General features: G+C 42.5%; 1 protein-coding gene and 1 long non-coding RNA gene across 9 annotated transcripts in view; one reads left to right on the top strand and one right to left on the bottom strand.

The window, feature by feature from the left end:
* PCBP3 (poly(rC) binding protein 3) overlaps positions 1 to 27,139 on the bottom strand; it is a 194,557-nt gene that overhangs the window by 139,110 nt on the left and 28,308 nt on the right. The gene's annotated exons all lie outside the window — the stretch shown is intronic.
* Positions 23,008 to 24,027, top strand: LOC125137556 (uncharacterized). Its single transcript, XR_007137435.1, has 2 exons — positions 23,008 to 23,356; positions 23,607 to 24,027. It is a non-coding gene; the product is annotated as an uncharacterized LOC125137556 (long non-coding RNA).

Below are 27,139 nucleotides of genomic sequence, written 5' to 3'. Positions count from 1 at the left end.
ACACAGTAAGTAACTCGGCCTCTCTGGAGACGCATTCGGGTTGTTCACGTGGCCGTGGTTCCGAGCTTTCGATTGCCCTGTGGACATGTGCCATGGTTTGTTTCAACATCCACCCAGTGAAGACAATCTGAGCTGTTTCTTGTATTTGGTTACTGCAAGTAAATTTACTATGAACATTTGTGAGGAGGTTTCTGGGTGAATACAGTTTTCCTCTGGGATAAATGCCCAGGAGTTTCTATTGCGGGGTTGTGTGGTAGTTACAGACAGTTAGCTTTACAAGAACCGGCCAGACTCTTCCAGAGTGGCTGTACCATCTCACATTCCCACCAGCAAGGTCTGCGCTCCGACTGCTCCACGTGCTCGCCGTCGCTTGTCATCATCACCGTTTTTAATCGTAGTAATGCTGATGTGTGCTGGCACCGCATCTCCTGAATGGCCAATGATGGCCAACGTCTTTCCATGTGCTTATCTGCCATGCTTAGCGCAGCGAAATGTCTCACATCTTTTGCAGTTTCTAGTTGAATTGGCTTTTTTTTTTACTTTTTTTTTTAGGGTTGAGTTTTGATAGTTCTTCGTGTATTCCAGTACCAGTCTTTTCTCAGACACATGATTTGCAAATATTTTTTCCAGAATGTAGCTTCTCTTTTCATCCTCCAACAGTTTCTTTTGCAGAGAAAAGGTTTTTAATTTTGATGAAGTTGAATTTATCAATTTTCCTCTTAGAGATGACATTTGGTGTCAGATCCAAGAACTCTACCCAGCTCTTGTCTTAAATGTGAAAATTTCTCATATTTTTCCTAAGTTTTGTAGTTTTACATTTTAGATTTGAGTTTGAGATCTATTTTTAGTTAATTTTTGTGTAAGGTATGAAATGTAAATTAAGGTTTTTTGTGTGATTTTATTTTTGTTGGTGTTTTTTGGGTTTTTTTTTGGGGGGGGGGTGCCTGTGGATGTTTGATTGCTCCAGCACCATTTGCTGGAAAGGCTATCCTCCCCCACTGAATTGCTTTTGCAATTCTCAAAACTGTTTGAGAAAATACTTGCTCAAGCATCATGTGGGCATACCTCTGTGGTTTTCCATACTATTTTCTCTACTGGGCTCTTCCCTATACTGTTCCACTGATCTCTGTGTCTGTCCTTCCAACAACACCTCATAGTCTTTGATTATTATGGCTATAAAATAAGCCTTGAAACTGGGCAGACTGGTTCCTCTCACTTTATTCTTTCTTTTCAAAACTATTTTAGCTATTCTGGTTCCTTTGTTTTCCATACTCACTTAGAATCAGTCTATGTCTATAAAAATTTTTGCTGCGATTTTAACAGAAACTGCATTAAACCTATATGATAATTTAAGAAGAATTGACATCCCTACTGTGTTGGATCTTTTTTGTCTTTTTAGGGCCACACACATGGCATATGAAGAGCCCCAGGCTAAGGGTCAAATCGGAGCTGTAGCCGCTGGCCTACACCACAGCCACAGCAACATAGGATCTGAGCCCTGTCTGCGACCTACACCACAGCTCACAGCAACGCCGGATCCTTAACCCACTGAGTGAGGCTAGGGACTGAACCTGCATCCTCATGGATGCTAGTTGGGGTGTTTCCACTGATCCATGACGGGAACTCCTGTGTTGGATCTTTTAATCCATGAACATGGTATGTCTCTGTTTATTTAGATGCACTTTGATTTCTTTCACTAGGATTTTATATTTTTCAGCATAAAGTCCTCTAAATGTCTTACTGGATTTACGCCTACATGTTTGTTTACTTTTCAGGAATTAAAATGCACATTAATTTTAGTGTTCACATGTTCACTAACAGTATACAAAAACAAAATCACTTTTTGTGTTTAGTTTGTATTAAGTGTGCAACCTTGCTGAACTCACTTATTTGTTCTAGGTTTAGAGGTTGTTTTGTTTTGCTTGTGTAGATTCCTTGGAATTTTCTATAGAAATAATCATGTCATTTGCATATATGAAGTACTTTATTTTATCTTTTCTGATTGTAAGATTTTTATTTTCTTTTTCTGTCTTATTGAACAGGTTAGAACTTCCAGACCAAGTGGAAAAGGAATATGCATTCTTGTCCTGTTACTTTGAGGAAAACTACTCAGACTTTCATTATGAAGTATACTATTAGCTGGAGGTTTGTGTAGCTGCTATTTATTAATAATGCTGATCTACTTTTTAATGGATTTTTCTGGCTTTAATACCAGGGTAATACTGCTTTATAAAATGATTTGGGAAGTGTTCAGCCCTTACATATCTTTTGGAAATTATAATAACCAAAATAAAAACACAACAGATGGCCTCAAGGGCAAAAAAAAGGAGGAGTCAGAAGAAAGAGTGAAATGGAAGACAGAATTTTTAAAATTACCCTCTCTAAAAAATAGAAAGAGACTAGACTGAAAAAAATAAACAGGGGTTCAGAGACCTGTGGCACTATGACAAAAGAACTAACAATCATGGCATCAGAGTCCCAAAAGAAGAGGAGAAAAATAGCAGATCTAAAAAAGTACTTGAAGACGTAAGGGCTAAAAATTTCTGTGCTATTTATTTGAAATAGAGCAGTTATTGTCTAAAAGTTTTCTTTCTTGCTAGGCTGTCTCTTTCTGGTCCTTTGGATAGAAAGAGCAGGCTTCTATTGCATTTTTTTACACCTGACCTTAGTCAAAAGGCCAAGAAGCGATTCTGTTGCATTTTTTAAATATGCCTACTAGTATTTATGAGCTGTCAACATCTCAGATTAAAGTCTATGATATATAAGTCAAAAAGAATACTCAAGGAATTCACTGCCACATCATTCCTCGGGTCCTGAGGTCACCTTCCTCTCATCTCCCAGAGTTTGTGTTTGTTTAATATATAATGTCTAGGATCTTTAGTTTTACTTGGAGGAATAGGAGAGAGCATGTAAATTCCATCTTCCCAGAAGCAGAAGGTAATCAACTTTTTTTTTTTTTTGCTTTTCAGGGCCGCTCCCATGGCATATGGAGGTTCCCAGGCTGGGGGTCCAATCAGAGCTGTAGCCACCAGCCTACACCACAGCCACAGCAACACAGGATCTGAGCCGTGTCTGTGACCTACACTACAGCTCATGGCAATGCCAGATCCTTAACCCACTGAGCGAGGCCAGGGATCGAACCTGCGTCCTCATGGATGCTAGTCAGATTCGTTTCCGCTAAACCACAATGGGAACTCCATAATCAATATTTTTGGAAAGATCATTCTACTATGGGACTAATCATCTGGAACTGGGCAAAAACTGAAGCAAGAAGAACTGTTAAAAGACTAATGAGATCATATGGGTGCAAGATAATTGTGGCTCGGGGTCAGGGTGATAGCAGTGGAGATGGTAAGAAGTAGTTAGATCTTGAATGTATTATGAAGAAAGTGCAGACAAATTTGCAGATATATTAGACGTGGGATATAAGAGAAAGAAGTCAAAGATGAATCCCAGGGTTTGAGCCTAAAAAGTGGAAGAGTGGAGCTTCCATCAACCAATATAAAGAAAACTAAGGAAGAAGCAGGCTAGAGGGAAAGAATGATGATTGAGTTATTTTTCAAATATGCTGCAAAAGATGTCCATCATACAGCTAAATAGCAGTGTTATGTAGGCTTATAGATACGAGCCTGGAATTGAGAGCCTAAGGTTCAGGCTAGAAAGATATGTTTCAGATTCATCAGGGCACAGGTTGCAGTTAAAGCCATGAAATCAGAGATTACTGAAGAAATGAGGTAGAAAGCAAAAGAGCACCAAGGAGGTGTCCCTGAACTCTCCGATCAAGACTGAGACAGGGGAAGGAACTAGCAAAAAGATGCTGAGAAGAGGCAGTCAGAGATTTAGGAGGAGAGCTGACAAAGGCATGTCCCAGAAGCCAAGCAAAGAAAGTGTTCTAAGGAAGAGGGATCAGTCACCTGGGTCCAGATGCTGCTGAGAGGCCAAGTAATATAAAGTCTGAGACCTGACCCCTGGATTTAGCAAAGTCAGAGAGGTCTTTGGAGAGTCTGACAAAGCTCTTTAGTGGAGAAAGACGGAAAATCCAGATGCAGTGAGTTCAAGAAAGAACAGGAGGAACTCAGAGATAATAAATACAGACCTGAGACAGGTGAGTCACTAACTTCACCTACAACTGAGGAGAGCGGTGCCTTTTCTTCCTTAAGTTGATCTTTACTGAGTGCCCACGTTGGGCTAGACACAGCCAAGTAAGGAGATATGAGGGGAATAGGACTTGTAGAGAGAGACACAAATCTTCACACTGGATTCTAAGAGATCACAGACAGAGAGATGAACTACCCCAATGGAATGGCAGCGTTCTATACCGAGTGGGAAATCAGGACAGAATTCTCCACTCCAAGGAGGTGGCGTCTTGGAAAGGGCTCTCATAAGAATCAATAAGGCTCTTCAGATGAAAGCTTTTTAAAAACAACGTCGTACAGAACTATGTATAAGTAAGAGGATATTAAGTGAAATGAAACCTAAGCAGTTCTGATGGCATCACTGGTAGGGAAAGATCTAAGTTTAATTCGTAAGGAAGATGGAGAGTTACTGAGTTTAGTGGACACATAATGTCCTTTAAACCAAAAGAAAACGAATGAGCAGTGCTAGATTTTAACTCTCCAATGTCAACATTTATAAAATGTCTTACCTGGGAGTTCCCATCGTGAGGCAGCGGAAACGAATCTGACTAGGAACCACAAGGATGCAGGTTCGATCCCTGGCCTCGCTCAGTGGGTTAAGGATCCAGCGTTGCCATGAGCTGTGGTGTGGGTCGCAGACACGGCTCAGATGTGGCGTTGCTGTGGCTCTGGTGTAGACCGGTGGCTACAGCTCCAATTAGACCCCTAGCCTGGGAACTTCCATATGCCACTGGTGTGGCCCTAAAAGGACAAAGACAAAAAATAAAATAAAACAAAATGTCTTACATGGAGTTAAGTGCATGTCAGATTACAGAGTGAAAACACAGAAGTCTGTTCCCCTACCAAAATAAACAAACAAAAAAACCCATAAACAAATCACAAAAAAACCCACTAACAAGGATCCCTCCCACTCTCCCCCATATCAGCTTGTTAGTATAAACAGTCTGAGAATTGCAAGCCATCTTCCCAACATTAGAAACAAAGACCAAATGATACACCTTTTTAAAGAAACAAAGGCTAGTGAAATAGTCCGTTATAAAAGGACGAATCCTGTGTGACTGCACTTCTGTGAAGTACCCGGTGTAGGCAAATTCACACAGACATAACGTGGAACGGTGGTTCCCTGCAGTCGGGTGCGGAGAGAATGAAGAGGCACTGTGTGATGGGTTCAGAGTTTCAGCTGCACAAGATGAAAAGCGGGTTCTAGAGATGGACGGTGGTGGTGACTCTCTAACAGTGTGGATGCACTTAATGCCACCGGACTGCACACATAAAATGGCTAAAATCGTAAATTTTAGGTTATTAAAATAATAATAGCAGGAGTTCCTATTGTGGCTCGGTGGTAATAACGCGACTATTACCCAGGAGGACTCAAGTTCGATCCCTGGCCTCGCTCAGGAGGTCAGGGATCCGGCGTTGCCATGAGCTGTGCTATAGGTCACAGTTGTGGCTGGGATCCCATGTTGCTCTGGCTGTGATGTAGGCCAGCAGCTACAGCTCTGATTCAACCCCTTGCCTGGACACTTCCATGTGCCACAGGTGCAGCCCTAAAAAAGACAAAAAAAATAATAATATAATAATATAATAATAAAATAAGTAGACTTTTGCTTCTGCACATCATGAAGTAACCAGCGTAAGACTTATCCTGTTGCTGTGAACAACCAGAAAACTGTAAAAAAGAAATATTTGAAACAAGTGATTCAGACATTGGACAACAGGCTATACAAAATCGTGGTAAATATAAGCCCTATAATTGCCCTTTCTTAGGGAAAGCACTTTCTAGACTGCATGACAAGGAGGGGAACTCAAGAACACCACAGCCTGTGTGGAGTTAGTGAAACACAGGACAGCTCAGGAAAGCTGAGGCGGCTAGAGATTGTGACGAGGAGATGTGAGGGAAGGCTCTAAAGAGAAGAGAGCCACATGAAAAGAGCTCCAAACATCTGCAGGTGAAGAGGTCCCCTTCATCTGTTGCCAAATTCTAAGCAACACATGAAATAATGAGGCAGAGCAAAAACTGAACAAATTCCACTGTTCAGCGGAGAGTTGGGAGACAATGAGAATTTTGACCAGCAAGAGCAGAGTTCCAGTTGAACCACCAAAGTAATAAATAGAGATAGCAGGGGTCTGTACCTCAATAGTGGGGCTAAATTAACCCTGGGGAAAAAGACACTCAACGTCCAACCTAAAAAGCTTTAAACAAAACACTGAAAAATATCAAGCTGATCCACTTCTAACTTACCTGCCTGAAAGAACAAAGTTCAACACTCCAAAAAATGATCAAATCCTGAAAACTGTAATATTCACAATGTCTACAATCCAATTAAAAGTCACTAGACATACAAAGAAGCAGGAAAATATAACCAAAAACAAGAGGAAAAGTAATCAATATGAACAAGCCTGAAAGGCAGGAATGATGAACTGTCCAAATAAGAATTTTAAGACAACTACTATAAATGCGTGTAAGTTTTTAAAAGACAACATGAACATGGTAGGAGATAAATCAGAAGATATAAAAAAGGACCAGGGAGTTCCCACTGTGGATCAGTGGGTAACAAGCCCAACTGGTATCCATGAGGATGCAAGTTCAATCCTTGGCCTCATTCTGTGGGTTAAGTAAATGGCAGTGCCATGAGATGTGGTGTACGTTGCAGATGTGGCTCGGATCTGGTGTTGTGGTGTAGGCTGGCAGCTGCAGCTCTGATTCGACCCCCAGCCTGGGAACTCCCTTATGCTGCCGGCGCAGCCCTAAAAAAAAAGAACCAGATGAACTTTTAGAGGTGAAGTATATAAAGTGAACTATATATATATGCGTGTGTGTATGTGTGTGTGTACACACACAGACATACATATATATACACACACAATAAGAATTCAATAAATGAGACTAATTGCTGATTAAATGTATAGAAGAAAAGAAACCAGACAATACAGAACTATAGATACCCGAACTGAAGCACAGAGGAAAAAAAAAGACTGGGCGGTAGAGTTTCCATGACCTGTGGGACAGTATCAAATACTATAATGTGCCTTGAAGCTCCAGAAATGGAGAAGGTTGTGTAGAAAATTATTTGAAGAAATAACTGCAGAAAATATTCCAAATTTGGTTTAAAAAAAAAAGAAGAAGAACACAAAAACTACAGACCCACAGATTGAAGAAGCTTAATAAAACACACACACACACACACACACACAAAAGAGAAACATAAGGAAAACCACACTGAGACACCAGAGAATGGGAGGAGAATCTTAAACACAGATGAAGAAATATACGAATGAGTATAATTTCTCATCAGAAATTATACAGCAACAACACAATGGACCAAAAAAATTTAAGTGCTGAAAGAAAGACTTAAATGTAAAAATTTACTTAAAAAAAAAAAACTTTAAAATTAAGGACAAATAAGAACTTTTTCAGATAAATATAAGCTGAAAATTTGTCACCAGCAAACTTAAGCAACAAGAGATGTTAGATGACCTTCTTCAGGAGGAATTAAAATGATACCAGGTGAGCAACCACCAAACCAAAGAAGAAATAAAAAAAAAAAGGGGGGGGGGGTAGTTCGTGTCGTGGCGCAGTGGTTAATGAATCCGACTAGGAACCATGAGGTTGCGGGTTCGGTCCCTGCCCTTGCTCAGTGGGTTAACGATCCAGCGTTGCCATGAGCTGTGGTGTAGGTTGCAGACGCAGCTCAGATCCCGTGTTACTGTGGCTCTGGCGTAGGCTGGCAGCTACAGCTCCGATTCGACCCCTAGCCTGGGAACCTCCATATGCATCGGGAGCGGCCCAAGAAATAGCAAAAAGACAAAAAAAAAAAAAAAAGTAGCAAGACAGTAGAGTCAAATCCAAGCATACCAATAATTACAATAAGTGTAAATGGTCAAAACATTCCAATTAAGAGACAAAGCAGAGTAAAACCAAAACCTAACAATAAGCTGTCTAAAATAAAACCCACTTTAAATATAAAGACAGGGAGTTCCCACTGTGGCTCAGTGGTTAATGAATCCGACTAGGAACCATGAGGTTGCGGGTTTGATCCCTGGCCTTGCTCAGTGGGTTAAGGATCCGGTGTTGCCGTGAGCTGTGGTGTAGGTCGCAGGCACGGCTCGGATCCCACGTTGCTGTGGCTCTGGCGTGGGCCAGTAGCTACAGCTCCGATTATACCCCCTAGCCTGGGAACCTCCATATGCCACAGGTGTGGCCCTAGAAAAAGCAAAAAGACTAAATAAATAGATAAATAAATTATATATATATAAAGATAAAAGTAGGTTAAAAGATAAGCCATATAAACACTAATCACAGTTGAAGACATTTCATAATGACAAAAATGTTAATCTATTAAGAAGACCTACCAATACTACATGGTTGTGCACAATAACAGACAAAATTAAATATAGATATACAACAGTATTCCTCTCTCTGCACTTGATGAATCAAGTAGACATGAAATCAATAAGAGAACAGAAGACTTAAACAATACCATCAATCAGTTTGTCCTAACTGAAACATTCAGAACACTCCAGCCAATATCTGAATAACACAAAATAATTTCAAATGAACATGGAAAATTTCAAAATAATACAAAGGGAGTTCCCATGTAGCTCAGTGGGTTATGAATTTGACTAGTATCCATGAGGATGCAGGTTTGATGCCTGGTCTCACTCAATGGGTTACGGATCTTGCTTGCCAGGAGCCGTGGTGTGAGTCAAGGATGTGGCTCAGGATCCCATGTTGCTGTGGCTGTGGTGCAGGCCGGCAGCTGCGGCTCCGATGCAACTCCTAGCCTGGCCACTTCCATATGCCACAGGTGCAGTACTAAAAAGCAAAGTAAACGAAAAGAAAAGAACCTTGCTGTATAGTAGAAAACTGACAGAACACTGTAAACAAGCTATGACGGAAAAACAAAAATCACTTAAAAGTAAGAAAAAGCGAAGAAAAGAAAAGTTTATTTTCTGATTTAAATTAAAAATCAGGGACAGAAAGTTATCTCAAAAAACACCCTAAATATCTATAAGTAGAAAGCTACATTTCTAAAAGACTCATAGAAGAAAGACGATATTACAAGGAATTTTAGAAAATAAACTAACCGAAAATGAACCTACAAGATAACAAAATATGTGAGGTAGTCACAAATTTCCGGTGCAATATAAAATGATACAGTCAATCTGGAAAATCATTTGGCAGTTTCTAATGATACTTGCAACCACACATGACCCAGAAGTTGTACTTATACGTACATTTTTTCCAGAGAATGAAATTTTATGTTTACAGAAAAACCTGTACATGGATGTTCATCCCAGCTTTATTCTGAGTAGTAGTAAGACTGGAGGCAATCCAAATGCCCTTCAACAAATGAATGTGTGAACAAACCCTGGTACACCCATACAATGAGTACTACTCAGCCATACAAAGGAATGAACTGTGGATGGATGCAACAACCTGGAAGGACCCCCGGAACATAATGTTTAGGAGAAAAGGACTAATACTCAAAGGCTATATACTATATAATTCCTCTTAAATAACATTACAAAAATGACAAAACTATAGAGCTGGAGAACAGATTAGTAGTTTCCAAGGGTCAGAGCCAACAGATGGAATGGAGGATGGGTGAGGAAACAAAGAGATAGCATAGGGAGTTCCTTTGTGGTGATGAAACAATTCTGTATCTTAACCACAGCATCAATTACGCAAATCTAAATCCGGAATAAAACTGCACATAACCCTACACATGCAAACACATACACACTCATGCATGCAGAGAAATATGGAGGTTAAAAATATGATGAAAGCTGAATAATGTCTGTGTTCTGGCTAACAGTATGTCATTGTCAATACGTTAATGTTAATTCCCTGGATTTGATATTGTATTATACATATATAAGGCATCGCCATTGGGGGAAAGTGAATGAAGGATACACAGAATTCTTTATATTATTTTCACAACTCCCTGTGAGTCTATAATTATTTCAAAATAACAAGTTTAAAAATATGTGGGATATGCTTAAAACATTCTTTTGAGGGAAATTTACAGATCTATGCTAATATCAGAAGAGAACATTCCAAAATCATTTTCTGATTTTAGTTTCTACCGTAAGATGCTAAAAACAAAACAAAACAAAACAAAAACAACAACAACAACAAAAACAGTAAATTATACCCGAAGAAAGAAGGAAGAAATAATAAAGAATAGAAATCAAGGAAAGTCAGACAAAAAAAAAAAAATCAATGAAAGCAAAATCTACTTATTTGAAAAATAAATAAATCTGATAAACCACTCACTAGATTGAGTTAAAAAAGAGAAGGTAAAAGTTACAGACCTCAGTGGAAGAGGAGACATCACTACAGATCTTATAATAAAAAAAAAAGAATAATAACAAATAAAAAGAAATCTGATATTACTGAAACTTGGTAACTTAGAAAAATAAGTACCTTACGAAACAGAAGTTACTAAAACTGACCCAGGACACAATAATCTGAAAAGCATAAAAAGCTAAAATCTTAATTAAAAATCCTACCTTACAAAGGAAATTTGAGGCCTGGATGAATTCTACCAAAAATTTAAGGAAAAAATAATGAAACCCAACATAAACTCTTTCAAAAAATAGAGGAAGGAACACTGCCTAATACATGTAATGTGGCCAGCTTTATCCTGTCACAAAACCATGCAAAGATATTACAAGAAAAGAAAACTACTGAACAATTTCCCTCATGATCATAGCCATAAAAGTCCTTTAAAAAGGACAAGCAAATCAAACTCAGGAAAATGGCTAGATATATTTTTCTTTAAAAAAAAAGATAGTCCATCAGGACCAAGTTGAGTTCAACTAGGAATGCAAGGTTGGCTTAACATTCAAAATTTAGTAAATGCAATTCAAATATTACTAGAACAAAGGAAAAACAATCTATGATTACTTCAACAAAGTTCAACATACATTCATGATAAAAAGAATTTTTTAATTTAGGAAACAAGAAAAAGAAAAAAATTTCATCAAACTGATAAACAGATTCATGAAAAATCTACTGTTATTATTATATAATTAATGACAAATGACTGAACACTCTCCCACTAAGAATAAGACAAAACACCTTCTCTCACCATTTCTATTCAATATTATACTGGAGGTCCTAGACAATGAGATGGGATAAATAGATAAAAGGCAAAAATATTTGTAAAGGAGTAAGTAAAACTAACTTTATTTGCAGATGACAAGACCATGGATGAAAAAGAGATATAAATTCAAAATACAAAAACTAACTGCATTTCTATATACTAGCTAACAATTAGAAATGAGTATCTTTTAAGACTACTATTTATAATAGTATCCAAAAATACAAAATATTTAAAGGGATAAATTTAAAATATATGGAAGACTTGCATGCTGAAAGCTTCAAGACCTTGCTGAGAGAAATTAAAGACAATAACTGAAGAGATTACAGTATTAATTGATTGGAAGGCTCAGTATTGTTACGATGTCAATTCTCTTTTAATTGACCTATAGATTCAAAGAAATCTCAGTCAAAATCCTAGCAGGTTTTTTGGAGAGTTCTTTGGTGGCTCAGTGGGTTAAGAATCTGGCACTGTCACTGCTGTGGCTCAAGTCACTGCTGTTGCTGGCCCGGAACTTTCATATGCTGTAAGCACAGCCAAACAACAACAAACAAACAAAACCTAGTAGAATTTTCAGAAGAAGTTGAGAAGCTGATTCTAGAATAAAGACTTATAATAATCACAACCATTAGGAAAAATAAGACCAAAGTTTGAGGATTTAGGTTACCTAATTTCAGACATCCAGTAAGCAAGACAGTGGGGTAAATACAATGTAATATTCACAATAGCCAAGACATGGCAACAACCTAAATGTCCATCAACAGAGGAATGGATGAAGAAATTGCGGTACATCATACAATGGAATATTACTCAGCCATGGAAAAAACAAACTAATGCCATTTACAGCAACATGGATGTATCTAGAGGCTCTCATACTAAGTGAAGTAAGTCAGAAAGAGAAAAACAAATACCATATGATATCACTTATTTGTGGAATTGAAAATATGGAACAGATGATCCTATCTAAAAATAACAAACAAACAAAAAACAGAAACAGATCATGGACAAGAAGAGCAGACTTGGGGTTCCCAAGGGGGAAAGGGGAGGGAGTGGGATGGATGGGTATTTTGGGGTGTTCTCTGGATGCAAACTGTTATATTTGGAATGGATAGGCAATGAGATCCTACCATACAGCACAGGGAAATGTGTACGATTGGGTCACTTTGTTATACAACAGAACTTGATGAAACATTGTAAATCAACTATACTTTAATGATAAATTTTTTTTTGTCTTTTTTGCCATTTCTTGGGCCACTCCCGCAGCACATGGAGGTTCCCAGGCTAGGGGTCTAATTGGAACTGTAGCCACCAGCCTATGCCAGAGCCACAGCAACACGGGATCCGAGCTGCGTCTGCAGCCTACACCACAGCTCACGGCAACGCCGGATCCTCCACCCACTGAGCGAGGCCAGGGACTGAACCTGCAACCTCATGGTTCCCAGTCGGATTTGTTAACCACGGAGCCACGACGGGAACTCAAAAAAAAAAAAAAAAATTTAAAGGATATGCATATAAATGGAACAGATTTAGAGATCTCAGACAGCATTTGTGATCAACTGATTTTTGATAAAAGTTGCAAAGGCATTTCAATGGGGAAAGGAAAGTATTTCCAATGGACTGTGTCAGAAGAAGTGAACCTCAATCCTTACCTAATTATAAAAGCTACATCTGTGCAACTTTTGGAAGAAAACTAGGGAGAAAATCTTTCTTCTTGGACCTTGAGGTAGAGTAGAATTTCTTACATACATCAATAAAAAGCAGTATGCCAAAGAAAAAAATGATCATTTGTATTTCATCAAAAATTTTCAATTCTGCCCTTTGAAAGACTATTTACAAAATGAAAAGGCAAGTAATACATGAAAAAACATTTCTCATCCATATATCTGAAAAAGGACCAGTATTCAGAATATACAAAGAACTTTTTATAACTCAATAAAAAGGAAACAACAGCCCAATTAAAAAATAGCAAAATACTTCAACAGATACATTAAGGAAGACATGCAAACAGCAAAGAAGTATGTGAAAAAGAAGGACTCTCCTCAGGAAACTAACTAGGATCACAACAAGCTACTAATATCTATCATTAGTCTTTAGGAAAATAAAAACTAAAATCATGATGCGATATCAATACACAACTGGTAGAATGGCTAAAACAGAATGACTGATAATAAAAAGTATTGATACCAATGGTAGTAAACTGGAACTGTTATATGTGACTACAAGGAATGTAAAACCACTCAACTTTGGAAAACCATTTGGTAGATCCTTGTAAAACCACTTACCATAGCACTTGCCATTCCACCTGGCCATTCCACGCCTAGATTTTTACCCAAGAGAAATGATAACATATTCTCACACAACAACATGTATGCAAGTATCCACAGCAGCCTTATTTATAAGAGCCAAAAGTTATAAACAATCCAAATGTCTATCAATAAGCAAACATATCATCATACAGTGGAATAGTATTCAGCAATGAAAAGGAACAAAACACATCCACAAAATTTCAGGCATAGATGCTCAAAGGAAAAAACCAGACACAAAAAAGGAGCCAGTACATACTGCATGACTCCATTCACAGGAAGTTCTGGAAAAAGTAAATCTCATCAACAGTGACAAAGTAACATCAGAATGGAAAGGTGTACCAGAACCTTTTGGGATGATCTACACCTTGATGTGGTAGCGGTTCATGGAAAATGCACTTATCAAAGTGTATTAATCTGTACATTTAAAATAGATGCATTTGACTGTACATAAATTATCAAAGGGGAGCAGGAATTCTGCCATTCATTAGAATGTTGTGGGTCAGAGCAGGCCAGCGTTACCAATGGAACACAATTTTTTTTAATAAGTTTCAAAAATTGTATTTCTAACACCATCAAAGCAATGAAGACTATATGAATTAAAATTCCTCCCAAGGAAGAGCCCTTCTAGATAAGCTAAAAATAAGCTGCTAATTCTGAACACTGGCTAAGAATCAGGCTTGGTCCCAGCTAAGGGATTCTATGGGAGAAAAAAAAATACCAGTAGAGTTTTTTGCAGCCTCCGAGCCTGCAACAGACTGGAAACTAAGGGAATGTCCAACAAAAAGCCTATTATCCCCTCCAGACAACTGCTGAGATCTGGAACCGTGCGAAAAAAACAGCAAGACAGACTGACATCCTCCCCACATCTTCAGGTGTTCAGTGGACCAAGTCACAGTACACGGAAGGGGCTACCACAAGTACACAATCCATCTTCCCGCAAGTCATCTGCCAGATTTCGCACCCATCAGTGTGTGGCAGGAGCTCAAAATCTTTAACTGGTTGAACTTTCAGGGCTGAGGAGACAGGGACCTGTAAGCATTTCAACCAAGAAACCAGGAAGGCCGTTTTCAAGATTAGGGGCAAACTAGAGGTTTCTAAACAATGGCCTTAGAGTCCACCTCAAGGAGCTTAAAAAAAAAAAAAGAGAGAGAGAGAGAGAGCGAGAGAGAGAGCAATATAAACCCAAAGGAAGTTAAAAGAAAAAAATAATGAACAGATATCAACATTTTTAAAAGGCATGAAGAAAAGTTTCCAAGCTAAAGGATGGTTCTTTGATAAGATCAACAAATTGTATGAATGTGTATAAACTCACAGAACAAATTAAAAAATAGTAAAGAGATTATAAATCATCAATATCAAAAATGAAAGAGGAATCATCTCCACAGGCCCAAAGACAGTAAAAGAATAGTGAAAGACTATCCTGAGCTAATTCAGCCATCAGGTTCAATAACTTAGAAGAATTGGTAAAATTCCTTGAAAGACAACAACTATCAAAGTTCATTCAAAAAGAAATAGATAAACTGTCCTGGGCCATATCAATTATATACACTGAATTTCTAGTTAAAAACACTAAGATCGGAGGACTACACTGGTAAATTCTACCAAACATTCATGAAGGATATAATCTGATTATATACAAACTCTTCCAGAAAACAGAAGAGACAACACTCTGAATTCCCTTTATCTTGATATCAAAACCAGACAAAGATGTTACAAGAAAAAAAAATTACAGACAACTATCCCTTGTGTAACTAGAGACTAAAATCCTTCAAACATTCTCAAATCAAATCCAGAAATGTATTTTTTTAAGGATTTTTTTTAATCTTTTTTTTTTTTTTTTTTAGGGCCGCACCCACAGCATATGGAGAGTCCCAAGCTAAGGGTCAAATCAGACCTACAGCTGGTCTATGCCACAGCCATAGCAATGTAGGATCCAAGCCGTGTCTGCAAACTACACCACAGCTCACAGCAGCGCTGGATCCTTAACCCACTGAATGAGGCCAGGGATCAAACCTGCATCCTCACGGATACTGGTCAGATTTGTTTCCACTGAGCCACGACGGAAATTCCCCGAAATATTTTAAAAGTATAAAAACAGGAGTTCCCGTCGTGGCGCAGTGGTTAACGAATCCGACTAGGAACCATGAGGTTGCGGGTTCGGTCCCTGCCCTTGCTCAGTGGGTGAAGGATCTGGCGTTGCCGTGAGCTGTGGTGTAGGTTGCAGACGCGGCTCGGATCCCGCATTGCTGTGGCTCTGGCATAGGCCGGTGGCTACAGCTCCGATTCGACCCCTAGCCCGGGAACCTCCATATGCCGTGGGAGCGGCCCAAAGAAATAGCAAAAAAAGACAAAAGAAAAATAAATAAATAAATAAATAAAAGTATAAAAACATTACAACCAAATGAAGTTTATCCCAAGAATGCAAGGTTGGTTTAATACTCGTCATTCAAAGCAATTTACTACATTGACAGAATAAAGGAGAAGACCAGATGATCAGCTCAATAGATGCAGAAATACATTTGACAAAATTCAGCACCCACTGATGATAAAAATTCCAAGCCATCCGGGGTCAGGAATTCTCTCAACCCAATAAAGGGCACCTACTAAAAACCTACAGCTAACTTCACAGTTAAAGGTAAAATACTAAACACTTTCCTCCTAAGACTAGCAACAGGACAAGGCTGTCTGCTCTCACCACTGCTCTTCAACACTGTATGTGACACCCACACTTGAATGACTCTCAGAGTGATCATGCTGAGTGCAAGAAGCCAGGTGGAAAAAGAGTACATGATGTGTGATTACATTAATACAAAATATAAGTGACTCTAAAATGATTAAAAAAAAAAAATGTCTGTGCTCTCCCGGGACCCAGAGGCAGAGCCAGGAAAGGACAGTAAATGGACACAAGGAATCTTTGGGGTGATGGAGAAGCTCTGCCTCATGGCTGTGCACAACTGTCAAAACTCATCCACGTACACTTTAAATAGATGCAGTATATGTTATGTAAGTATTCCCCAATAAATTTTATGAGAAAAGACTGATTAATATGTTTAAAACCAGGAAGAAAGGAATGAGTACATGAAAAGATGAAAAATTTCAACTGTCTTGGGATCTATAGAAAAGTAATCTAATTGAAAAATAAAATATCGCAATTAGGAACTCATTGGGTGTTTTTCAAAGAAAAGCATCCAGAACTTAAGACACAATTAGAGGAACTCAGATAGGTCCAATAGAAAAGATCCAAACTTTTAGATATTTGGATCTAAAACTGAAACTCAGAGGGAAAAAATATTTCAAAAGAATGAAAACAATACAGAGTATAAGAATGTGCAAGACATGGTCCAAAAGTCTCATACATATCTAATCAGGAAGACAGTGGAAAAGAATGAGGTAATAGCACCATTCGAATGAATAATGGCTGAGAATTTTCCAAGCCTTATTAAAGCGTCAATGCGTCATTCAAAAAGTCCCATGAACCCCAAGGAGGATAAACACAAAACACATGTACATACACATGCACAGACACAGACACACAAAGGCAAAAAATCTTCAAACCAGGCAAAGAAGAAAAAGCACATCTTTGAAACCTCAACAAAACAACAGGCTGACTTTTCCACAAGCGCTATAACAGCCAGAAGACTTAGAGAACACTGACAAAGCTGACGTATTTAAAATGCTGAAAGGAAAAACAACGTCAACCTAGAATGCTAAGGAAGACAGTTTTCAGAAATGAAGGGAACCTAACTGCGTTCTCAGGCAAAGGTCAAGAGAATTTGTCAGCAACAGACCTGCACTGTAAAAATACTTTCAGTTATTCATGCTACAAGAAAACATGCCCAAATACAAGCACAGAAGCAAGTGAAGGAAGGAAGAATACCAGAAAGAGTATATACAGGGACAAATATTTTAAAATAGTCTGCTTAAAACAGACTCATGTCATGTTGGACTTACACAGAGAATCAGAAATATAGGATTACGTCTGTAATAAGTCATGATGTAACTGAAGTCTCTTGGGTAACTTTTATAACATAAGGGTGAATAAACAAAAATCTAGGATAAACAATAAAATAAAAAATACCTGATTAATCCAAATGAAGGCAGGAAAGAGGGAATAAAGGAACGAAGAACTGATGGAAGAAAAAGAAAACCTAACATTTCAAAAATCAAATGAAGTGTAAATAGAGTAAACATGCCAACGCAAACGTAAAAGACTGTCAGACTGAATAAAAGTTATTGTATCTGTTTAAAAGAAGCATTATTAATTTATTTATTTATTTATTTAGTCTTTTTGCCTTTTCTGGGGCTGCTCCCAGGGCATATGGAAGCTCCCAGGCTAGGGGTCCAATCGGAGCTGTAGCCCCCGGCCTACACCACAGCCACACAGCAACACGGGATCTGAGCCGCGTCTGCAACCTACACCACAGCTCACGGCAACGCCGGATCCTTCACCCACTGAGCCAGGCCAGGGACCAAACCGCAACCTCATGGTTCCTAGTCGGACTCGTTAACCACTGAGCCACGACGGGAACTCCAAAAGAAGCATAATTTAAAATTAAGTCTGCAGTCAGGTTGTAAGAACAGAAAGTTGTTAGCGCGTGAAGAGTAAGTACAGTAACTGGAGGGGCTTTATCACCGTCAGACAAAACTGACCTTGAGGCACCACAGACCAGCAGAGAGAAAGAAGAGCACTTCAGAGTGATAAAAGGGCCAAGTCAATGAGAAGCCATGAGACCCTAAACCGGCATGCGTCGAATACTGTATATTTAAAATACAAAGAACAGGACTAGAAAGAGGAATCCATAAATCCACAATCAGAGTTGAAGATTTCTGACCTACGATGGCACTGACATCTGTTAAGTGAGTTTAGCCCGGTCGCTGGATAGAAGGTCCACACGCAACACACGCTGCATTTCTATACGGTAACGACAACATCACCAAAAACAATTCTCAGAAATAAATCCAACAAAACCTGTGTGAGACCTCTACATGAAAAACAACGAAACATCACTGGAAAAAAATTAAGACAACATACACGGAGGAATAATCCATATTCTTAGACTTAGAAGACTCAATATTGTAAAATGTCAATTCTCCTCCAGAATGACCTAGGAAACAAAAACACCCAAATCAAAATTCTAACAGATTTTTTTTTTGTAGAAATTGATGTATTCTAAAATGATAAAAATATGCAAAGAACCTAGAATAGTGCAGCCAATCTAGACAAACACAGGTGGAGAGCCTCCACCACCCACTACCATGCACAGGACTCAGTGCAGCAGCGCTGGGGGATGAGCGGGAGACCCATGGAACAGAACCTCGTCAGGAAACAGACCCACACATGGCAGGTGTGCCAGGGACCGATCTCTTACTTCTGGGCCCCAAACCCACCCTTCTGTGCCGTTTTTTGATACCAGTGCAGACCCTAAGAGTATTTCCCCATGGCTGGCGGGCACCGTGATGGGATTGTCAGGAGACAGCACTGCAAGAGGAAGGGGCTTCCCTTTCGGGTTCCAGGGCTCTACGGCGGAAGGCAGGGGGCAGTTGCTCCACGAGTAGAGCAGGCCTCCTGGCAGACGACTTCCTGGGTCTCAGGGGCGCCCCGGCAGGCAACCCCAGCTTGAAGCAGCCCAGTGAACTTCTCCAGTGGGGCACAGGCATGCCTTCTCCAGCAATGCCTGGATCTGGCACTTGGTGGGGAGACCCTCTTCGGAGTCTGCTCCACCTCTGGGCACCTCCCCTCAGCCCCAGAGGGACATGGCCAGCTCCCGGCATGCACTATTCCCGTATTCTTTTCAGCACCTGTACTCTGTCTGACAGTTAATCCCTTTCACTAGCTAACAATCCTTTATAATAAATCCTCCCTATTCAGGTTACTGGTGTAGCCACTGGCGTAGCTCCTGTCTCCTGACTGTACCCTGACCCCCAAGGGCACTTGATCTGTTGCAAAGGTACCACCTGAAATTTGGTGGGGGGGGAGTGTTTTCAGTAAATGAGACAAGAGTAACTGACCATCTAGAGGAAGACATGAACCTGGACTTTCGTCTCACGCTGGACCTAAATGCGAAAGGAATATAATTCAGTTTCCAGAGGAAGAAAGGGAAGAGCGTCTTCATGGCCCTGGAGTAAACCCATGTGTCTTAGACCAGACATAAGGAGCACTACTCAGAAAAGACAAGACTGATACATTGTACTTTATTAATAAGAACTGCTATCGGTCAAAAGGCATCCAAAGAGAATGAGAAGACCAGCTACCCACTGTGGGAAGATGTTTGCAATGTATATTCTGAACAAAGAATCTGTCTCCAGGATGTAGAAAAATAACTACAATAAAAAGAGGAAAAAACAAAACCGGACAAGAGCCTGGAGCAGGCACTTCACCAAAGAGGACCTCCAAAGGGACAGGAGCATAAGGAGGTGCTCCACGCTATTGGCTGGGATGCTGTGATTTCCATCAAGAAATACATATTTGTGTATTCTCTAAACACATACTCTCTATGTGAGTTCGCACGGCTCTGTTCCTGGCAAAGAGCACCTTTTAAAACCCTTGGCATCTCCTGAAGTGATAAGAGGAACAAAGTTACCTGTTGAAGGAGTTCCTGTTGTGGCGCAGCAGAAACAAACCCGACTAGTATCCATGAGGATGTGGGTTCAATCCCCGGCCTTGCTCAGTGGGTTAAGGATCCGGCGCTGCTGCGAGCTGTGGTGTAAGTCGCAGGCGGGGCTCGGATCCTGCGTTGCTGTGTCCAATTTGACCCCTGGGAACCTCCATATGACACGGGTGCAGCCCTAAAAAACGAAACAAAACAAAAGGTATCTGTTGCTATGTGAATGAAATAACTTTCAGAAAGTCCCTAGGTAACCCAAGGATGGCAGCTGGTGCCCAGGTGACCAGTGACCATGATTAGAGGGCTGAACCTTTCCAGGGAGAGGGAAAGGGCTAGAGATTGAGCTCAACTGCCAATGGCTAATGATCTGATCCCTTATGCCTAGATAATAATGAGACCTCCATAAGAATCCAAAAGGACAGGCCTCGGGCTTTGGAGGGCTTCTCCGCCAAGGAGGAGCCAAGGAGAGCGTGGCACACCCACAGAGCATGGGCGCTCCAAGCCCCTCCCGCACGGCTTGCCTTATAACCTCTTCCATCTGGCTCTTCACCCGCATCCTCCATGGTAAGCTGGTGGCGGAAGGAAATGTTTCTCTTGAGTTCTGTGAGTCACTCTAGGGAACTGATCAAACCCCAAGAGGGAGGCATGGGAACCTCCCATTGACAGCCAGTCGGCGAGAAGCACAGGGAATAACCTGGACTTGACTGGCGTCTCAAGGGGGACGGGGACCGCCTGGTGGGACTGAGCCCTTAACCTGTGGCATCTGATTCTGGCGCCAGGGAAAAGGTGTCCTAATTGAGTTGAAAGGTAGGACATACAGGTGGTGCTGAAGAACTGCTTGGGGGTGTGGAGCAAAATGCACAGTATCAGTGACGAGGGAAATGCAGGTGAAGACCCCAGTGAGCGACCAGCACCCAACTCCAGAAGGGTAGACATGAAAAGGGCAGCAACGTGCAAGCGCTGTTGAGGATGTGGAGCTTCTGGATCCCGGGCATCGGGGCTCAGGCTGCAGACTGGCTGGGTCACTCTGCAAAGCTGGCTGGCCGTTATCTCCTAAAACTAAAGCGACACCAACCCTACGACACAAGAATCCACTTCTGAGGATACATGCAAGAGAACGGGGTGCAGATGTCGGCCAGAAGAAGCCCGCAACTTCTGTCGGAGGAGCTCTATTCTTAACAGCCCCAAACTGGAACCATCCCAAGCGCCCTCAGCGGTGGAAGAGAATCCCTGGTGTGTGCGCACCCCGGGAAGCCACAGAGCCATTAAAAAATTCCTCTCGACAGCTTTCTGAGTTCCTGCTCTGGCACAAACTTTCGGAGAACACCCCCTCTGTTGATTTCATTGTTTTTACTCCTTTACTTTCCCCCTCATTACACTTTTCCAAATTTACTGAGCCAGTTCCCTACGTACCTACCTTATTAGTAAGACAGACAGACCATGTCGCCACAGCGCCTTCCTTAGTCAGACGTGCGCTGTCATTTCCCAAACTACAGGGGACACTCCCTCCACTCTGCGGCAGCACGAGTGGCAGAGGGTGGACAACACCCAGGCTCTCAGGCACCTCGGTCATCACGCAGCGGCTGCCACATGCCCACCTGACCCTGCCATCTCCCTGGCCTCACAAGCTAGGCCCCGGGAGCGCAGACGCCACTTTTTTCTCTTTTACTAGTTAGAAAACAGAAGTCTAGGCAATAAAGCTGCCACAGCTCTCACCTACTGTGCACCTCCTATGTGCCAACTCTCATGCCAGTCTCCGGCTGAAATGCCCATCCTCTCCGAGGCCTCTTCTGTCCTTGCAAAGTGCCCACACCCTGCCCCTCCCCCCCACCGAAGCTCTACATGCTTCTCTTGCTCCCCGGATGACGTGCAGCCCACGCTTCAGGTACTGCGGCCACGTGCGTTCGTGCATCACGCCCCACCCCCATGGATTACGTGGAATAGGCTCTGCCGTATTTACATCCTCAGCAGCATCAGGACAGGGCTTTTCTGTACATCATTTGTTGGGCTGACTTTCTAGCATCACATCTCAGGCCTCAGCGTGGGAAGGCCTCGGAAGGAGAAGGGGCTTAGGACTCCTCTGATGAAAGCACAGGACACAGGAAAAGAAGAGCAACATTTGTGAGGACCCTGGTTTGCTGCAGTGACAGTATTAATTCCAGAGAAGCTCTTGGCAAAGAATGTGGGAGCCAAAAGGCTGATTAGCTCACTGCTGAAATGCTGGCAAGCACGCGGTTCCTGGCCCAGCCCCAAAAGAATGTGATGTGAACAGTACACGCCATTAAGCTGACTCAGAGAACAAATGACTAAGTTTCCGATAATCAAGGAGATGTGGGGCTCGGCCATTCCTCATCCTGATGCAACCTGCGTGTGATGCATCGTGAGGGCTGACCCCCCCCGCACAGTCCAAAGGAAAAGCCTCTGATGGGCCGGTCCCGCCTCCCGGCGGTGGGGGCAGGGGAGAGCAGCCACTCAGCATCCTCAGTGAACAAGCCTCTTCGCCCGCCGGCTATCAAACAGGTGACTCTCTTTATAGGCGCTGTGCTATTTAAAGACCAGCCAGCTCATTAACGTCAAGTGCCCCAGCCCCGCGCTTTGTTTAGCAACTCAGATGCAGCCCAAATGGAAGAAAATCTTTACACAGCCAAGGAGATGAGAAATGTCAGAGGAGCTGAAACAGGCACAGACCACCGACTCCACACCTCGGAGGCATCAGAAATGAAGTCTCCAGGCTGGGTGGCCAGGGCTCTGCCAAGTGACCCAGAGCCAGCAATTCCCACTTCGTCATTCTTCCTTCACTCTGGAGACCGTGCCTGCGTGCATGTGTGTGTGTGTGTGCGTGTGTGCGTGCATGGGTGTGTTACAGGGGAGGGCAGGGGGGCAAGGGCGCTGAGACTCCTGTGACTTTAAGCCAGCGAGAGGTGATAATGACTTTCAGAAAGTCCCCTCCCTCCCCTCAACTCTGGCAGGGATCTCTTCCCTCTGTGGGTTTCACTAACACCAACATCGGTGACACCTAGTTTCCAGAAAGAGACACAGGCAGTAGGAAAGCTCAAAAGCACATGCAGCTTGTCATATTAGGGACGAGAAACCAGGCTCCTAATTTCATTTCTACCAGCGAGGATCTGGGGGCAGGACCCACTCCTGACGATGACAGTGTTCCCTGCAGACATTTCTCTGAGACAAGAGATCTAAACCAGGTAAGATTTCTCAGGGACCTGGGAGTAGTGATAGTCTCTGGTCAGGCGTGCCCTGAGGCCCTGCAAAACCCTGTCTTTTTAGAAAGATTCAATCATGTTTAACATATTCTAAGTAACAAATTAGAAACTTAACCTTAGGGTTTAAAACTTCTTTCAGGGAGTCTGGGAACTGAAAGGGAAAAGGGCTTAATCAGAATTCCCTACTCCCCAAGTCCATTAAAAGAAGTGTCATTGTTCTTTCCATAAACAGCAAGGGAACCAGCCCAGAGTTCCCACCAGGGAGCATGCTGAGGCAGAGCTGGGGGCTGGCACATGGTGCCTCCACACCCAGGGCACTGCCCCCAATGCAACAACCACCTGCTGCCCAGAGACACCCAGGAACCACAGGAGCCAGCCAATAGCTCTGCATCCTGAGCCCAGGCGGTGAGATGTGTGTTTCTGTCCAGGGGCTCAAACCTGCCACACAGCTCTGGAACAGACCTGGTCACTCCCTCCCCTTCCTGCCCCCTCTGTCCTCTGTGTCCTACACAGCTCTTCAGTTACGAATTTGTCCTACCAACCTTCTCCCCCTCGTGACTGGAGGGGGAAAAACCCTCAATAATGTTTGGTCTCCCTCTTAGCACTTAGCCTACTAATAATGCTGGTACCAATAAATGTTGTTGAATAACTGAGTGATCTGGGTCAGTTACATTTTCCCTCACAGGAATCACCAGGAAGGCGTCTGTCTTTCTTTTTTTTTTTTCTTTTTGTCTTTTTTTTTTAAGATATTAAGCCTTTATTTCCTCATTTCACAAACAGAGCTGGCTGACTCGGTTGCTTTTGTAGGGCTTTTGTCAAAAACCAAATCCTGACATCAATTTCTAAAACTAGTTGAAGTGAATCTCTGCTTCTTTCCAATGTCAATCTTTCCGTGGAGCCTACTTGCCCATCAGGAGCCACCTCGACCCAGTGCTTGGTGACAGCTCCTCATCTCCATGGTGCCCTGAGGTCCTGCACCAAACCCACTTGCCTTTCCACTCAAGCATCGCCGAACCCCGTGACACTAGACCAGTGGTTCTCAAACTTTTCGGACTTAAGATGCCTGTCTTTCCTCAAATTATTTTTTAAAGGATTCTATGTATGATATTTACTTGAAATTAACACAGAAAGATTTCAAAATTATTTATTTAGTAATTCATTTACAATGAATAATAAGCCCATTACATAACAAAAATAACACTTTTTAATAAAAATAACTATATTTTCCAGAAAAAAATAAATTAGTGAGAGGAATTTCTGGAACTCTTAAAGTCAGGATTAATAGAAGACAGCTGGATTGCCACACCTGCGTCTGCACGCACTCTGTCATGAAACATTTTGGTTAAAGTATGTGAAAAAGCTCATCCGCACACAGACGCGTGGCTGGAAACAGGAGTATTTGCCTAAGTTTATCAGATCATTGTGGATATTCTTTGATATGACGTCAAAACTTAACAAGCGGTCATTTCTTAAAGGTCACTTGCAACATGGAATCTGAAACCCCATCAATAAACTTTTATTTATATTAAAACCCACTAGCTATCAATCTTGCACCTTAAATATATTGTTCACCTATGCATGACTGTCGTCACATCACGTATCAGGCATTCTGGAAAACACAGGCCCACCGAGTTCTGTGGATCTTCCAAATGTTAGTACTTTGCAATATGTAATGTCAAAAGCTGCATTTGTTCATATTACCACTGAGCCCATCAGAAACATCTTTAAGTATTAGGAAGCTAGCAAGTATCACCATGGCAGATGCAAGTCTTCAGAATCCTAATATCTGACTGAAAACTCAAATTTTGTCAGTTGCAACAAATACTGGCAGTTATTTCCTTTGAAGTCACAGGCTCTCTTAGTTCAATTTGTTTTTTTCTTTTTGGCCACACCCATAGCATATGGAAGTTCCAGAGCCAGATTAAATCCAGGCCTCAGCTCAGATTCAAACCCTGGATCCTTCAATCCACTCCAACCAGGCTGGGGTCAAACCCGAGGCTCCACAGCAACTTGAGTGGCTGCAGTCAGGTTCTTAACCTACTGCACCATAGCAGGAACGCCTCACTTAGTTCAATTTTCAGACACTGTCTGCCAAAAGCACACGTCTGAATAAGCGTGGTTTGTCTGTCAGTTATTCTTTAAAGTAAAAACAGTGTTCCATGAGGACAGGAGCCAGCTCAGCCCCGAATCCTAAAAAACATACCTGCTTCTCCTGGGAAGGCTGGTCCTGACCCCACGTGCAGACGTGAGCTGTGCAAACCTGCCGTCTGTCTCTCAGGGCGTGAACGAGGCGTGTGCTCAGGGGCCAAGGTTTCAGCAGGGGAACACAGCTCACCACTTCGCTGAGGACACTCGGAGTGACGCTGCACGAAGGGGTGGTGCTGAGCCCACCCCGACTGCTAGTTCGGGGCCTTCACGACAGGGCTCAGGTGCCCGCACTTTCGTGCCATCAGCGCAAACGTCCCTCTGTGAGAGAGGAAGTCATGGCTCGGTACCTTGAGGAAAACACTATGACCTCACCAACCCCCTGCAAGGGTTTCGGGGGGACCCTGAGGGTCCACAATCACAGGTTCCATCATTGTACCCCAGGCGTCAGAGGGCAGACAAGGGCGTGGCGTCTCCGGCCTGCCTCCCAGTCCCCAGCCTGGGCCTTCTGGGGCCCAGAACCGAGAGCCCTGTGACCACTCACCACCGGGTCCCTGTTCAGTGGGGACTTGTGGCTCCTTCCAGCTCAACCAGCCAGTCCGGCACTTTGCCTAATGGGAGCTGCACGTAATGGCATCGGCCTCGCCTGCAGGTTCCCCTGTTGGAGCCCAGCTGGGCCTGGGCCTGTCGGGAGGGCTGTGCCCACAGCCCCGGCCAAGGTCTTCAGCCCCTCAAGGAAGTAGAGGGACTCGGACAGGGGCAGTGTCTGCCCACTGGGCGGACCCCACCACATGGCCCCAGGGCACTTCTTTCTGGGTCTGAAGCAAGGGGGCCTGACAGCCAGCTCTGCGCTCAAGTCCAGCTGCACTCAGGGCCTCGCCTCCTCCACGCACTGTCCTCCAGATGGGGAAGCTCTGGGGACCTGGCCACCGAGCGTGGGGCAGCAGGCATGCCTGGCCAGTTTCTGGGCCTCCCCATCTGCCCAGGAGAAGCAGTGCCCAGAAGATGCAGAGGTGCTCAGGGCAAGAAAAGAAGAAATGACAGCTACTGGGGCGGCGGAGGGGAGTGTTTATCTACAAGCAAGAAGCCCCTCAGAGCCAAGCTGCAGGGAGTGGGCGCTGGGTCCCCAGGGCAGAAGCCCCACTTCGGGAGCTCCAGGAAGTAGGGGAGTGAGGTGGCAGAAGCCAGGGTCACAGCCTCTGTGGGGACAGTGGTCCACAGGTCACCCCAGTGTCCTGAGACAAATAACTACGGCATCCCTGTCGTGTCACTCTCCATGACAATCGCAGGGCTCATATGTGAAATGACAAGGCCATTACACGAACGCTTTCAGCTTCCTAGGTGGACCTGGAGAAGTACAGCCACCTTAAGATGAGCCATCTCTCAGGAAGCAAAAGAATCTACTTCATTATGTCTGTTTAATTAATGAGGTAATTAATCAAGTCTAGGAAATTCAACAACAGTTTAATCATAAGGGGTTATGGAAGCCATCAGTAAGAAACATGGTTCTCTTAAACCAAATCTCATCTGTTTAAAATTCCATGAAAACTCACACTACCAGCCTGGGACACCAAGAATTACGGGCGATGATTAACTCTGCCCTGCTACAGACAGCCGTAA

This window comes from Phacochoerus africanus, chromosome 1 (genome assembly GCF_016906955.1).
Source record: "Phacochoerus africanus isolate WHEZ1 chromosome 1, ROS_Pafr_v1, whole genome shotgun sequence".
Lineage (NCBI taxonomy): Eukaryota > Metazoa > Chordata > Mammalia > Artiodactyla > Suidae > Phacochoerus > Phacochoerus africanus.
This window is presented reverse-complemented; position numbering and strand designations above follow the sequence as displayed.